We start from the raw sequence: 17,092 nt of genomic DNA, 5'->3' as shown, positions 1-17,092 counted from the left end.
GTGGATATTGGGACAATAATAGATGTGTTATGTACATTGAAACAAATGTTCTGACTATCCTATTGACTCTTCATTCACAGGGTGAGTTTGAAAATGATCTATTTGCAATATAGATTTCAATTAATGAAAATGTGTCTAGATGGTTATTTTTTAAATTACTACAGAGGATTTAAAAAACTGAATACAACCTAAATTAAACTATTTTTAAATAAGTGATTTTTGATTTAGCTGTTGTGAAACATTTGTTCTAGAATGTTGAGTTGACCATTTAAATCACAATGTAGAGAGGTAAGTAATTAGCTGACACTTTTACCAAATAGCTGGTTTCTGTCCTCTGGAAGAAAAAAATGTGACTAAAGATGCACTTCCAAATGCATTATTAGAACTATGGGGGTTTTGCTTGCTTTGGTTTTACAAGCAAATTTATAATTATTTTTTAAAACCCTTGTTACCTTTAAAGGATTAAAATAGCACTGTGTTGTTTTGCTGTTTCGACAGTGCTTCTAGAATGCATGATGAATCATTGCTGTTTCTGTAGCCAAATTCTTGCTGATAGCATGGCTGCCAACTCCTGGGATGAGTTGCCTTAGTATGGTCATTGCAGTATATGACAAATGTCTACAAAGTGCATTGTTGTGTGTGGGTGATTTACCAGCTCCATGGTGAGTTAAAAAACCACCAAATAGCATCCTTTCATTCACTACTACTTTTATTTTGTAAGTGGAGTACATTGTTCAGGAAAAATGTTCTGTGGTGTTGTGCTTTAGAGTGATATGATCTAAACAGAGATAGCATACACTGTTGCAACAAAATATTCAAGTTCTGCTTATGTGTGTTCGTTGCATGTATGTGTAGCATTTGTATTTACAATCACTTTATTTTAAGCTGAAGATGAATTTTTTAAGTTAAAAAATGTATCATCATGTGAATTTGTGAGCAAAATGCATGGATGGTACAAGTAGCCCCAGTACAAGCTACAGTCTGCGTACATTTTGAAGTAATTTTTAAACTATACAAAGCAGGTCCCCTGCTACATCTTAACTGTAGACTTAAAGGTACCTTATGCTGTTATACCTCTCCTCATCTCTTTTTATAGGAGAATGCTTCCTCAGTGCAAAACCCCTTTGTACTGATAAAACTCCATTTCTATTGTTTTCCTCCTACTGCTCCAAGGTTTGAGAGCGAGAACTTCTGCATCTAGGCTTGCCATGTTAGAAGTGCAAAACCTGATGTGTAAACCTAAGATATACTCACTGTTTTCTTAAACAGTAATTCTTGAGTAAGGTCTATGAGCAGAAATGTGATTTAAAATTGAAGGCAAGAATCTGTATTGTCTTCTAATATCCCTAAGTATTAATAATTCTTGGAGATTCAGTGCAGATTCACAGCATTGCATCGGCAGGGTATTTAACCCCACGGGAAGGAAAAGGCGTAACAATAACCTTATGTTTGGTAGTGAAAGCATTGGCTAGGCACCGAGGGTGGGATTCTTCATGTTCTGTAGAAGTTCGGCCATTGCAATGGTGACTTTTCCAATACCGCTAGGGACAAGAGAAGAGAAAAAGGGCAAGGGACGTCCCTGGTGCTTGCAGAGCTTTATTGTATTATCTGGCTTCAGAGTTGGTTACAGCTAGGTTTCCAATGTGGACTTACCAGTCAGTGTGGTGCCCAGTCATATGGATGTTGCTAACCTCTGTTCCACTAGAATTCTCGATTGTTAGCTGTGTCTGTATTGGTTTGTAGCAGAAATGGCATCATACAGCAGTGTAAGTACTTCTTTGGGGATAAACAGGAGAACAAGAAAGAAAAAGGCATGTAATGGAAAAGTAAGGCACCCTTGAAGAAAGTAGCAGAGGTAGGAATAAAACCATGGAGTGAGAAGAGGGAGGTGAGAAGCAGAGCAGTAAGTAAACAGACAAGTCAGAAAGCTGGTACCAGCTCATATCACAAGTGTAATTAAAATAAGAATACTGACGTACTTTGCTACATCTAGAAAACTGAGCTTTGTGTTGATCTTGCTTATCCTTTCAAAACAAGCACTAACTTATTAAATGTAGCTTCTAAACTTTCATGTGCCTGTGCTGTCCGATTTTCCTCTATCATTTTTTTTCTTTGTGATAGGAAGTCCTATTTCTAATACAAGATGGATGACTTTGCTATACTGAGACACCGCCAAATCAAAGCAACTGCTTCCGCATCCAAGTACAAAATCTAGGACAGAGAGATAACTCTGTATGGAATAAGTGAAACAGAATTATGGAGGAAAGGTTGCTGACAACTGCCGGGGAATTGCTTCTTGAAAAAGTTGCCTTCCAAACAGTTAAGTTTGTAGGAGCTGACTTTACATACGCATATATGTATTTAAAGAACATTTTTAAAGATACCATGTGCTGGATAAGAACTGTGTAACTGGTAGTGTTAACTGCACTCAAGGGGCATATGAACCAGTGGGGCAGCCTGTGTAGAAAGGTGTGGTGCTGCTCTCCAGTGTGGACCCACACACGATGGGTTATAGCAGTGTAACAGATTCCGTGGGTGAGAAGGACTTTCTAAGACGAGTAACTAAGGGTTCTTGTTCTTCTGTGCTTCTGATCTCTCTTTTTTTTTTTTCCTTTTTTTTTGAGCTTTGTTTTCCTTTCCAATCTTTTTGCTGCTCTGCTTCTGAAATACTTTATTTTTTCTTAGCAGCTTTTATTACAATCTTTCCTTTCCTGCTTCTTTTTCACCCCTCTTTTCTTTCTCTGTTCTCCATTGTCTCCTTCAGTTACCTTCAGTACTGTTTATTACTTTCTGTTTACTTTCAGTCATTTTTTTGTTTCCTACATTATCTTTTGCTCACCTTGTTTTCTGTTTATTGTTCTCTATAGATACTCTTCTTATGATGTGTGCATGCACATACGCAGCTTTAAACACACTCACCCCTCACATTTTTGCTTTTGTCATCCTTCCTATTCTTGTACGTTCTTTACTTCTCATTTAATCTTAAAGCTGTCTGTTGTCATTTAGCTGGTCAGCACTTCTAGCAATCAGTATGGGTATCAATACAGAATGTTGTTTATGTGAGAAAACTAGAGAAGGTAGAACAGTGCTGGGAAAGAAGTGGTTAAAATTAGTGTTGTTTTATTATGAAGAGTGTGATAGAAATGCTAAGTGTTACTATTATTTTTGTTGTTATACTGGACTGTGCCTGCTTGAAAAAAGGTTCTGTTATCCATGCCAGTGCTGAGTGTTAGGCAGAAGAAAATGATCTTTCAATCAGACTAGTGGAATTGTAGCACCCAATCTGTATCCAGTCTGGAATTTGAGGGGAAACATATCTTTTTATTAGGAGGCTAACTCACTTTTACATGAAGTTTAGTGTTAAAACATAAAAGCTGCTTTGAAAGTATTCCAGTGGTAGAAAAAGTGTCATAGGATGAGATACGAAGGACACACAGTAGTTAGGGAGAGCACTGAAATACGTGTGTGTGTGTATATATATCTACTAGGTAAGGAAGATGATTTGTAAAAATTACCAAAATTGCATTTGTCCGTTTCAGTTTCAGTTTGATTCTATACTGTGACTTTGAGGAATAATTCAGCTTTTCCAGAATAATTGCTGCTGCTTTCTCAGAAATACTGTTTTCATGTGTTTAAGTTTGTCTGCTAGTTTACTAAAAATGTGATTGTCTTTGATATTTTCCTATTGGTTGCTGCTATTGATCATTCTTCTCACTCCAGAGATTTACAATTGTCAGTACATAAGCTCTGTTAATAAACTGAGCAAAAATGGTTTTGTTGAAATAGCTGTTAAGTTTCTAATAAAAAAAATAAAAAATCAAACCAGTTGTGATATGTATGACTAATGCTAAATTCTATAACTCTTTCATCCTTTAACAATGAATTACCAGTGTAACTGAAAGACAAGAAACACATCTTGTAATTCATTAAAATGAGTTGTGGTGTTATACTTCAAGTAGAAAATGTTTTGAAGTCTCAGCAAAAAAATAGGTAGGGAGAAGAAAATACAATGTAGTAAAAGAGAGCTTTTATTTAACTAGGGAATTTATTCAGGACGATGTGCTTCTGCGAATTCACGTAAAGCAATAACATATAATGCATTAAAATTACTCTAAAACTTTAATTACCATGTATTTTTTATTTCTCAAAATAAACGTTTTTAGTTGAATCCACCGAACTGAGAATCAAAGCAAGGATCTAATCTGAAATATATTCTTTGAGCTTGTGCACTGTATAGTGCTTAACAGCTAAAAGACACATGGTAAGAAGTACTAAAGCATTCTTCAGAGTCTTCAATGGAGTTGTTTGCTATACCTTAGCTTTCCAAACTCTGTTAATCTCACAGAACTTCCTAGAAACCCTGTAAATGTATTTGCTGGCCTTCACTGATTACAGATAACATTCATTTCCTTTGGCAGTCGGGGATTTGGATGGAAAATTCTGTACCCACCTCATGCACAAGAACTGAATTTCAGTAAATGTTGTTAAGCTGAGAAATAGAGCCTCTAATTTTAAAAACTTTTCCCCTGAATACATGTGTATATAATTTCAAGCCATTAAAACTAAACATTTTCAGCATTTTGTTTTGCATTCCTGTAAAAATTTCAGTATTTTATGGATTGTTTGGAAAATGTCATTACACAGCTCAAAAAACCTATTATTTTTTTAGGATAGTGGTACTTCAAAGTGCACTTAAGAAACATTTAATAGAAAAGAAAAAACTATGTCTTTGTGTAAAAAATGTACAAATTTGAGTGGAATTTTCGGGTTAGCCATAATAGTAATAATTTTTAAGAAATTAGTCCAGTTCTGACGCCAGTATTGGCTGTATCTTACTTGCAGTAGTGTTGTGTCAGGATCTTGGTTTCCTTTTTAACAGCACCCATCTCTCTTAGCAAGGAAGTGTTGTTGCATAGCTTATTTCACATTGAGTCTCCCAGATGGATATTATTATGTTGTCAAAGGGTGAATGCTCCTATTAGGCCACATTCAGACCACATTTTTAAATCTATGAACCAACTTACCACCATGCATATGATGATGTACACGCTCCCTTTCAGACTCTGAGATGACCATTTCTAAATTAGGAGAACTCGGGCCAGCATGGCCATGTGTTGAAATAGCTTAAAGTTTACAGAAAATTACATCACTGTTAATTATAGCAGTCCAAGCCAGCAGCCATCCTGTGCAGCGAAAGATTAAGGTCACTAAAATACATGAAAAAGGCATTTTTAATGGAGAGGTTTTTTCCTTTTGATTTTTAGGAGGAATTAGTTAGATGCCTTTGATGGAGCACTATTTGGCAATCTGTCTCACTGGAGGCATTTTAATGAGGCGATGTTTGTGCATGTTATCATATGATACTAACAAGATGAATTGCATTACTGGGATCTACTAATGCCACTAATTTTTCAGTCTGCTGTTGTTTCTAGTTATGAAGCCCTATTTTGGGTGATTGAAATGTGCTCCTTTGTACCTTAGCTTACAAATACCTTTTGTCTTTAAAAAAACAGGAAATGGAAAATGTGAGAACAGGTTTTTTTCTTTCCAAAATAACAGAAAAACAAAAAGCATTTAATCGTTTTTAATACTTCTCAAATGCCTGCCCCCACCAGTGTTTACGCAGTGAATTCTGAGTGGTGATGTAGTGAGTTTTGGGAGCAGAAAGAAGGCTGTCCCTTTCAGGGCATTTGCAACTGGAGCGACTTACTACATTTGGAAGAAAGTGGTACGCTGCATTCAAACACTCCATAACTGTTCTTCTACAGAATTTCCTATGGATTTTTTACTAGTTGAGAATATACACTTGTGCATGGCAGCTGAATTAGATGTCTTGATTTAGATGTCCCAAAGTTCTTCTTGGTGTGATTGACTGTAAGGACTACAAAGGAGGTTTAATGGTCTGCTGGCTCAAATGTGTACTTTATTTCAGTCTTACATTTATTATGCCTTGTCAGAAATAGGCTTAACAATTTTTTGATGACCAGCCTTAGCTATTGTCCTCATGCTATGTCTTTTTCCAGTTTAGATTATGTTCACATACTGTATAGCAAGAGCACATGTATAGGAGTCTGTAAGTATGGACATCGTTATTTAAAGAAATATATGAGCACAGAAGCTTTTACAAAACCAGTTAAAAAGGTTTTGGTAGTTCTTAATCTGTTTTTTGATGGCCATAATACTAAAAGCAGTCATGGGTACAACTTACGATACTGTTATCCTCTCCTCCCCTTCCAGCCTCCCAAGAAGCTCTTTTAGAGCAGGAAGGTAGCTCACTGTTAAAAGCAAATACATTCTTTGTTGCTTTAATTAAACAGACAGGATTGGATTCTTAAAGATGTGTAAATTGTACTCATTTGGTCTGCACGGCATATATTTTATGTAACTTTTCTTGTGGGCACAAATTGAGTGACTACTCATAATTGTCTAGTTCATCTCATCAGATGCTTCACTTACGGGTTTTGTGAAACCTATACCTATATAAGCTATAGTTGTGAAACCACCATTTGAAACTAGACTACAGTATCTCAACGTTAGCATATGATATATAGCATAGGATATTTATGCTATATATCTCTCTATATTTATTCTATATACATATAGAAAATATTTTTGATCTGATGAGATACAAGGCACAAACTGTCCAATATCTGTCGGTTTATTAGGACTGCAGTCTTACTATGGATGAGTGAACAGAAAATATTTTCCTTTTCTATTTGTACTCTTAAGCTAAGTTCCTGTCCTACATTGAGCTCCACCCAGGCAGTCTTCATATCTCAACAGCATTCTTGAAGCACAGGGTACTGATCCTTTAATTTTCCATAGTTTTGATTCACAAATGATTGCCAGTGACAATTTGCTCAACACAGTAAGTAACAAGAAATTTATTGTCCTCCTGTGCTCCTGTTCTAGTTAACAGTCATTTTTCAAGAAAAGCTTTTATCTAGAAAAATTGTTGGTAGAAAAGAAGCTTAGGCAATCTTTTTTTTTTTTTTTTCTGTATGTGTCTTCTTCCCTTTTCTGCCTTTAATTTAGGCATCCTTTGGGCATTTTCAATGAAACTTGTTAGTGCTCTAAATCTGCCATTTTCCTCTAAGAGATGCTCTGGAGAAAGCCCACATAAACACAAGGCAGAAGTGTAAGCTTCATCATTTCTGGGAATCCTAACAGACGCATGAGGGGGAAGATGTTACAACTGTCCCAACCACAGGAAACATTTTTCTTGACACTTTAAGCCTATGAGACAGATTGGTCATGAGACACAAGTTCCTAAGAAATTGGATTTCATTACTTTTGCTTCTTACAGAATTTAATGTTTTGGTTTTATGAACTATATCCTATGTACTCTTCAGGTTACATGCTCCAAATGTGGTGAACACCCACATAAAGAATTTGCCTTGCAGTTCGTTTCCTTCTTCACTCCTAACACAAATACCTGAGAAAAAAGGGGCTTAGGACTTAGCTTGGAAGACTGATGCGTGTCTTGCTTATGTTCTCTCACCCATATTGCAAAAGGAAATTAAATAAAGCTAGAGACTATTAAATGTTTCCATGCTCAAATGTTTCCATCCTGTTTATTTCAAAGAAAAAGATGACCAGCTCAGGGCCAGCTCTGCAGTAACTATGGTTGTCTTGTTTTTGTTTAAATTAAAGAGATTTCTCTGTTCTGGCTGTACTTCTGACGAATCTGGTGAAGCTACTCATATATTTAAATGCTTTGCTGAACCAGGCCTTAGTCATTCATCCTCAAGATCTTCTTTCCAAGTGACCACTTTCTGACTGAAAAGGGGATTTGACTTCTCCTAATTGCCCAGAGTGCTTTTTACTGTGACATGTGGTGTGAATTTTTTTTAATATATATTTTACAGCATAGATGAAACCGTTGGGGGGGGGGGGGGGGGGGGGAGATAATATTTTAGAGAGGATAACTGTAGAATTAATTTGTCTTAGACTCAATTTCCTTCTACATCCTGCAATTTCCTCTCCCCTATTTTGCTTGTTAAAGCAAAAGTAGGTGCCCTTCTGAGTGCATGCCAGTTTATAGTGTGAGAAACCCATGAGATGGAAGTGTAAGTTTATCACCCAAATTTACCTTCATTATGGCTTGATATCTATGGCCTGTTTTTTGTCAACAGGTGTTACCCAGAGTAAGCCTCTTAGGTTTTCAAATGATTATTAAGAAATTGAAGAAAGTAAAAAGTTTTGAATTCTGTCTTTTGTGGAGCACAAGCAACACAGGCATTCATATTTAGGAGAAGTGGTTGCTTGAAGAGTCTAGGAAGCCAGGGGAAGTGATTTCAGCTTACCTGATTTTATAGAAGTGGATATGTGAACAGAAGGTGCATTTAAAAACTTCTTCCAGTCAAAGTAATTAATATACCATACTTCTGTTCTAATACACCCTCTTATTTTGTAACATCTGTAACATTTTTCAAGGAATGAATCATTTGCTCTTCTTTGTACAACTACCATGCTTGTTTATCAGCACAGGAGGGGAAACATACATGACAATAGAATGCTTTTCTGTATTCCATGCATTGCTCATAATTTTACAGCAGCTCAAAGTTGCAGGATTGAGTTGTGTAAAAGTAGCTGAGAGATTCTAGACATCTCAGAACATACTACCTGTAGTGTGAAGATACAGTTTTAATGCAACTGTGTGTTTACAAAGAGTCTTCTACCAAACAATTGCAGAGTGCTTTTTTTATAATGTAAAGACCTCAATAGCATTCTATGAGATACTTCAAAAACATGTAACATCTCTCTTAAAATCCTCTGTCCTTCAGAATTGGAATTAGAATGTTTATCTGATTTTACAGATCATAAAGCAAGGCATGGAGATGCTAGGTAGCTTGTCCAAAGATACCTAAGAAAGTTGGGCAGGGCAAGGAAATGGACTGCAGTCTTCAAGCTTGGTGTCCTAACACAAACCTTCACCTGAGGGCTCTCTGTGTCATAAATACCAAAGAATTGAACCACACAATTTTCCATGAAGCAGTTAGTGGTCTATGCACCCAAGTATGGACAAGTTGGTGATATTTTACCCTGTAGTAGAGGTGGTAACAGAAGCTAGTGCTGTGACTTCAATCTCCCCGCTAATACTATGAAAGGCCCAGTGCATATAGCAGTGTAACTGAAAAGATGAACGTGAGCATGGGAGGATCCGTTTTATCTCTCTATATATTGCAATATAACATACTTTCTAGTTATGAATTAAGGCTATGATTAGTGGTTTCTGATTATAAGTGTCAAATATAAGTGTTGGCTTTGAGTGTAATTTAAAGGATAAATTTAATGGACGGCTATTTACCTTTTCGTCTTTGACTGTCCAAATGCGTATATGCAGTCCTGTAACTTTTCACACAAAGGGAGAGTAGAATAAGTAATAGAAGCTTGCTAAATCATGGTTTTTTTAGTGCAAATAGTTTCGATTGTAAAACTTTCTGACACGGTATGATAGGACGTCGGAGGCATGATACATAGTTTAGCAGCCAGAAATGTGCCTGTGTGTTGTGACTGCACAGCATAGAAAGAGGTATGACGGACAAGTCTGCTCCTGCCTTATTAAGCTGGAGGTAGTGCAGAGCTGAAACCTATGATAAAGAACAATTGCATGCATAATTCTTTGCTGTAGAGGTATGCTTATCCTAATGGAGTGTGTTGCTTTGCAACCATGTAAGACAAGAAATGCAGAGTTAAGTATCTTGTGTGAATGTTCTGTGTAGTGATCTAGCCTTTTGGTATAAAGTGGCATCTAAGTAAATATTTAACGAGCTCTATTTAATTAAAAGTATCTGGTCAGACTGTCAGATTCTCTTATGGTTTGTCAGGGACACAGGGACTTTTTCTGAAAACAAGCCATTTTGTACTTCCAGGCTATATTTCATATCTTTCACTTGTTTTTAATCAGTTAAAGGCTGTGAATGTCCTGTATAGGAATTTGTTTGAAGTTTTTTTAAAAAGGGAGGTTGTGTAATACCAGTGACCTAGATGGCGTGTAGACACTAAGTCTTTTCATTTGTTTTCTCTTGTCCAGAACATTGAGACAGGAAGCATTCTTAGAATTATTTTTAGATTTTTAAAAGTCAACCTTGATTTCCTCATGTAACAGTAATCCCTTGGCTAGGCCTGAAAGCAATATTGTTTGCTCTTCCATAGTGCCATATGCTTGCGATTTTTTGCTTTCTTTTGAGTGCCTGTGCTTCTTTTAAAGAAAGTGCTCAGAAACTTCAATTTCTATTGGATTGTCATACTTGAACTGTTTGGGTATAGAAGAAAGTGCTCCCCAATGTATCCATGATTCTTCTCATTGTGGGTCTAAATCACAGTAAGTGGTTTGATTTATTGCAATCTAGTGAGATGATCATGTCTAAAAGATCACTGTCTTGCTCCATAATCATGTTGTCTTTATGACATCACATTTGTTGTGACAGAGAGAAGGCTGAGCAATTAGGAGTCAGGAATTCTGGTTTCCTTCTTAGCTTACATCCCGCTTATTTCCCATCTAAGCATTCAGCTGAGAAGTGAGCTGTAGGTCCCAATGCAGCCTTACACCTAGGTCATGGCACTGCTGCTGCCACTTTAATTGGTCTGTCCCTCTTTTTAAACTAAAGAGAAATTGAGTGCATTGGTGTGTTTCTGTAACCCCTACCATTGCTCCTTATTCCATTTCCAGCATCAAAATCTGCGAAACTTCTGCAGAGATGTTGTCTTAAACATGCGTAGGCTGCAGAATTACTGAAACTTGCTATCTTTTCTTCTACCACGCACATAAGCTGCGCTATGTACAGAAGGTAAGCAGTTTCAAGTTCTGCATCTTTGTAATGTAAAAATACACTTAGCTAAGTGTTTTGTTGCTTGTGATGCCATGTTAATATTTGTAAAACATACTGAGATTGGTAGATGTAGTGACTGTTAGGTTGCACGAGTTCCTGTTTGTTGTTGCTGGTGTCAGAGCAATGACTGATGGTTTCAAGTAAGGCAATTGAAATGTTAATTGTTCTTTGTGCTAGACATTAGCTTTTCAGTATCTTACCCATATTTGTCTTGCAATAGAACTTGATGTTTCCAAAGCATATGCTAGCTAGTGTTTGACTGTATTCCTTTTATCAATAAAAAGCTAGTGTTTCTCAGCTTATGTCCTCCTGAGTCATCTTCATCTGAATGTTTTTATTACCCTTAAACCTTAGAATACACCAAATGATTAAAATGTTGTAAAAATGTCTTTTCATGACAGAATAAAAATCCCCTGTGACTCAACAAATCTGCTATGGAAAAGAGTTACTTTTGAAGACCATTATGTGAATTTTAGTTGGCCATAACACTGTGAGTATCCGTTAAAGTTTATGAAAGCCTGATTATGGACACAGAAACATAAACTCTGGATTACTCACCTACAGATTTTAAAAAACCCAAATAGCTCAGTATTAATTACACAGAGGAAAAACTGGAAAGTGAGAGAAGTTGGATCAATATACCATCACTTTAGTTATTGTGATTCTAATTATATTTACAATTTTTATAAATTTGTAAATCACAAAATGGGAAGTGACCAAGCCATGAAGTGTTATCCACACAAATAATATCCTTGAGATTTTGTGATGCTCATTCCTACTCGTATGTTGGCTGAGGAGAGCTAAGTAGGCATAGGAAAGGAATTGTAGAAGCAAAGTCGAAGCTCAAGGTTTTCTGTTTGTCTTCCCTTTCCCCATCCGGTACCTGCATTTTCCACTGGGGAGCCTTCTGTTTTCCTGGGGGAATATTACAAATACCCCCACCATTGGCCCATAAAACACTCCAAAACTGGACATAGAAGTAAAGTTGCTTTAAGTTACAGGTAAGGAGAATTTGGCTACTTAATTACGTTGCATTTGATTTTAATGTTAGGAGATGGGGAATGGGAATGAAAAGACATATGGAGGGAATGTCAAGTTAAGGATGCCCTTACAAGGATATCCTTCATATTCTGGAAACTAGTATATAGTGCAAGTGGCTTTTTTTCCATTTTATTGAATTTATTGCCATCTTGGCTTAGTTAAGAGTGGACTGGGTGGGTGTTTTGCAATGCGGACTCTTTCCAAAGCACTGGCAAAGATTTAACAGTAAATCCAGCTGAGTTCCCCTGAGGGTTTGAGCTGAAATTTTGACTTTCGTATTAAATTAGGCATGGTTACAAGACAAGAATTATTTGAAGTTTTTATGAAGCATGTGACTGACAGAACAGGCAACTGGGATGCAAATCATTTTCATGTATGTTTTCTTTGTTGGGTCAAAAATATATTCAGGATACAAAAGGTTCTTATTTATGGGACTTGAAGGGACATAGATAAAAAGATAGGTTTTTTAATCTTAAAAATAAAAACCAAGCCCCTCAAACTTCTTTGCCCAAGTTTCCTTTGTTTGAGGATTCCCCCTCCCCACCCCACAAGGGCTTCCCCCTTTTTTCTAAATACCTGAGGCTTCATATAACTATCCTGTGTATTTCAACTAGACAACGTTCTGGGGTTTGGGGTGGGGGTGGGGAGGATGTATGTTTAGACTTCAGTTGTATTTTTGAAATACTTTAGCAAATATCTTCTGTGATGCAGCAATGGCCAAATGGACTTCCCCTTTGTTTCCCTGGCCTGCTTTATATCTGTATTGCTGTGATTCTTAATGGCAGGGTTGTGCAGCTATTCCTGCCAGTATTTCAGGTTATATTATGAATGAGAACCATGCGATACACATTGTCTTCTGCCACTTCAGGCAGAAATTTCTATTAAACTTTTAAATGACCCATCACCATACCACAAGGGGTTTTTTTTCCAACTCCGAATTGTGCTATGCTTTGGAAATAACCATATACTTGACTAGTTTGTGTGATTAGAGAAAAAAATGTTAAAAATTCTGGAAGTCAGTCACCCATCTACACTTGAGTCTTCTCCATGGTTCCTGCTGGATTATTCCCTTTCTGGTGCCAGGGTTAGCAGCACAGGGTGCTTAGAGGGAAATGAAAGGCAGAGTGACACCATTGTTAAGTCAGTCTCTACAGAGTACCACATAGCAAATGCAGTCCTTTTTTTTTTTTTTTTTTTCTTTTTCTTTTTCTTTTTCCATGTCCTGTCTTGCATCATATCCCATCAGCCTGCATTTTCACATTGGTTTCTTACCATGTTCTCTACCCTCATTTTTCTCATTACTTTGTAGGGAAGACTTGCATTTCAGCAACCTCTTATTTTCTCCCTTTGCAAAAAAAGGCTATCATGAGGTTGAAACCCCATTTCTAACCAGATAAAGTTTATAGATACAGTACTCTAATGAATACCTGTCCATTACCTGATTTAAAACTCTACTATGCTCTTTTTTTTTTTATGGTTTGCCTATGAAAAAAGGGAGAAGATAAAAGGTTAATGTCTGCTTGTTTTGTTCTTTTTAATTGAATCAATGGGAAGTGAATACATCTTTCTGGATGGAGCAAGTCTGTGCTACTAGTGATACACTTGTCCTTCCTTTTGTTTTTGTACTGTTGTTCATCTGTTCTTGTAGAAGATAATGTTGTCATGTAATGTAAACTGCAGGGAACCAATTCTCCATGAATGTGCCTGTGTTAATTTTATGAAGGATTTTAAGCATTTTTGGATGCACAGAAAAAGCTAAAACATAAAAACTGAAATTATGTTACGAATGCGATGGTTTCTTTTTAGCTCAAATATGAATGACACCTCATGAATGTATCTTCAATTAATCTGCAATAAAAAATGGATCATAATTTGGAAGTGGGAATTACATGTGGCCAAAAAAAACAGTACATACTTCGGCTCCATCCGATAGCTCGGCCCGTCATTTTGGACGCTAAAGGAAGGTGCAGTCATCTTCTGAGGACTAGTGCTTTTGAAGTAGGCCTTTCTGTTACAAAGTAGGCTGTTCCAGAATAGTTTGGGTTTTTTTCACCCATATGGAAATAAAGCAACTCTTAATTGTTTACCCAGATTAAATGTGTTTACCTTATGCTGACCGTTTTGATAACTGGACTGGGTTTCTGGGGAGAACAGTGGCTAAATAGCGCCTTTCTTTTCTTGATTTAAGTATGGACAAGATTGGCAATGGCTAAAAATTAGCTGTATCTAAAGCTTGCTGAGTGCTTTGGGTGAGGTAAGCCATTCCTTATTCCTTCTCAGTAGGAATGGCTCCTAGAACAGCTAACAAGAGTTGGTATTGCTTAAAATCTTTTTTTTTTTGTTCCAGCAAAAGCTAAGGATAGGATAGATTTGAAGATCCATACCAACTTCTGAGGTTCTGAGTTGATGCTAGTTCCCTCAGCCTTATATCTTTTGCAGGCTTTAAAGGCATTTCCCCAGAAAGAAAAAAGATCAAATTTTCCACTATTTACTCTGGGGTTTTGTTTTAGTTAGTTATTTCATTTTTTTAATGTGTAGCATTCATTCTGGAAATCTGCAGTCCCTGCAGGGAGAGAATATATGTTTGAACTGAGCAAGATGTAAGGACTGAATATGTTGTGTATAAGCCAGCCAATGTGAATGCTCAGTCAGAAAGCTCTTTTAAAATCAAAACCATTGCTAGGTCAATTGACATGATGGTTGGTAAACCAGGGGAGGGCAAGAGACAGCTGATTGCCTTTCAGCAGGAGCTGCTGAGTTTGAAGAGTGTGTAGGACAGAGCATCCACTAAGAAGCAGTGAATGAGTATTACAGTCACTTCATAAGTAACTAAGAGAGGGCTGAGAGAGATGCCTTGTTATTACCTCAAAGAGAAGGAAGAAGTAGTTGAAGAGAAGCCAGTACGCAAGGTGAACCTGAGTTTAGATGGGATCCGTGCTCTTAAGTTTTCAGGGAAGGAGTACCTGTTGTTGTTAAGAAAGGTTTTGTCCCAAATGGGAATACCCATCTTCCAGTGGGTGTTGAGGGTGCACAGCAATTCCCAACCTTCATGGCCTCCTGGCTAGTTCACTATTAGGAAATTTCTGCATAAAATGTTGTCAGTTTTGTATTTTTTCTAATGTCTTGGCTCCCATACAGAAGCCAAATGTGACAATCTTCTTTGACTACTCTGCTTTAAGATTAGGTAACAGGGGGATCCTTTTGAAGTCTTTCTGAAAACCTCTGTCTTTGCTTCTCAGAAGAGTTTGGAAAGCTTCTGAAACGCAGGAGCGGGGAGCTTGGAGGGGGAAAAGACACCTTAAAACTGACAGCAAGAAGTAGAATCTGTACACACTGATAAAGTGGTTTTGGATTAACTAACTGCAGGATAAATTGTAACAAAAAGCAAGATGGTTAAACTGGGAGTTCCCGTTATTAGCATCATAAAAGTATTAAAAATAGAATTCACAGCAAACAGGATGTCTGGTCATAACTGTGCAGTTTCGGTTGCCCAGTGTTTATGCAGTTGACCTTCTGTGCTGAGATCAGAGAGCAGTGAGGAGCCTCGTGACTGTGAATAAAAATCCCATTTAGTCTGATCACACCAACATGGCATCTCCTGGAAGAATTGGGCTAGCATTTAAGGGTAATGCAGAGAAATGAATTAATACCTCCAGGGAACAGGACATACGCTGCTCCCGCTCTGGGGGCAACACATCCTTTCTGAAAAGCTGTAGTTTTACCTGGAGTTGTGGCCAGTGGAACTACATATTTTCTTTTTAATAGAAGAGTTAAAATTCTTTTTTTCTTTTCTTCTCTGGTATTAAATTTGGACATAGACTGTCGGGAGACTTTGTTCCAAGTTCCTGAACTTGTTGTACCAAATGAATTAAGAAACCTATAGCTTTGGGAGATGGGCTGTGCTGCTCAGCCAAAAGGACATCGTGAGCATTCAGTGCATTGTGGGAAGTGTTCCCCATTGACCATTTAAAGTAGAACTATTAAGAAAATTCTTTCTTCAACCTGATAGACAAACAGGCATGCCTGCAGCCTGAAGGCTGGACCGGACAGCCCTGCCATTTTAGCATGGAGAACAATTTGTGTTCACAGTCCCTGCCTATTGTGTGATGGCAGATGAGAGAGCCGGGCTGGAGTGCACTGGGCTGTTCTTACTGCCGTATGCAAATACATTTTTTTTGTATTCATGTTGTTGTGAAATGTGGTCAGCTGTGCCAACAGCACTTAGCTGAAATTAACCTTCTCTACTGTGTGCTTTTCTGTTCTGAAAATTTCCATCTCTTTCAACTGAAAAGCAGACTGCCTTAGGTTTTAAGGAGCGAATCCATGAATGTAACAAAAGACAACGTAAAAAGTATCTGAGATATTACTTTTAAGAGTTGATAGTAAATGTTGAAATTTGGTAAAAATAGTGGTAGCATGGTTGCATAAAAAGGAGGCTTAAGAATCAATATTAAAAGCCCTAAAAATATGGCTGTCCTTTTTCAGTGTTTGGAAGAAACAGGCTGTTTCAAAGTCAGCATATCTCAGTATATGAACATTTTTTCTTAATGTTCAGCTGAATTCTGTTGAGTAATCCATTTGGTATTACTTTAAGAACTCCTGAAACTGTATTTAGTGTCTGTGTATGCAGTTTCTGTGAACAAGTATTACAGAAAATTGTTTTCCATATAAGTACCTCAGTAAATAAATGAAATAATAGTAGTATTGATAGAGGCTCAGAAATTTCCCCAAACGTGTGTCGTGGAACAGTTGCATGTCAGTAGTAGACAAGCCATGTCTTGGGGAATGAATATGGTTGCCACAAATGGGTCTTCTGGAGAGAAAAAAAAAAGGGGGGGGGGGCACTTCTGTTACTTTGTATTGATCTGCATCTCAATTTTGTGATGATTCATTGAGGTTAGTAAAGCTGTACCTACAGATCTTCATTTTGGCTCACTGCCAAATTCTTAGGTTTTGGTAGTGCCCTGCTTTCTGATCTTTGTTCCTCTTCCTTTTAAACGAGGATATTGGCTGAGAGCATCAGAAATTCTGTTGCAGATGAACATACGTACTAATGGCATACTTGAAATAAAAGTTATTTGAAATAGGTATTCCTGGCTTATTTCTCAATGTCTTTTTGCCAAGCCATTTGTTTACTGAACCTTTGAAAAGAGAGATATAATTTTCAATTAACTGAAGGAATGTACAACATTCAAATACCACACCCAGCCTGCTTA

The 17,092-nt window shown here is 37.2% G+C and overlaps 1 protein-coding gene across 2 annotated transcripts in view; it reads left to right on the top strand.

Moving 5' to 3' along the window:
- Positions 1 to 17,092, top strand: part of AOPEP (aminopeptidase O (putative)) — a 209,431-nt gene that overhangs the window by 127,761 nt on the left and 64,578 nt on the right. The window lies entirely within an intron of this gene.

Source organism: Accipiter gentilis, chromosome Z (genome assembly GCF_929443795.1).
Source record: "Accipiter gentilis chromosome Z, bAccGen1.1, whole genome shotgun sequence".
Lineage (NCBI taxonomy): Eukaryota > Metazoa > Chordata > Aves > Accipitriformes > Accipitridae > Astur > Astur gentilis.
This window is presented reverse-complemented; position numbering and strand designations above follow the sequence as displayed.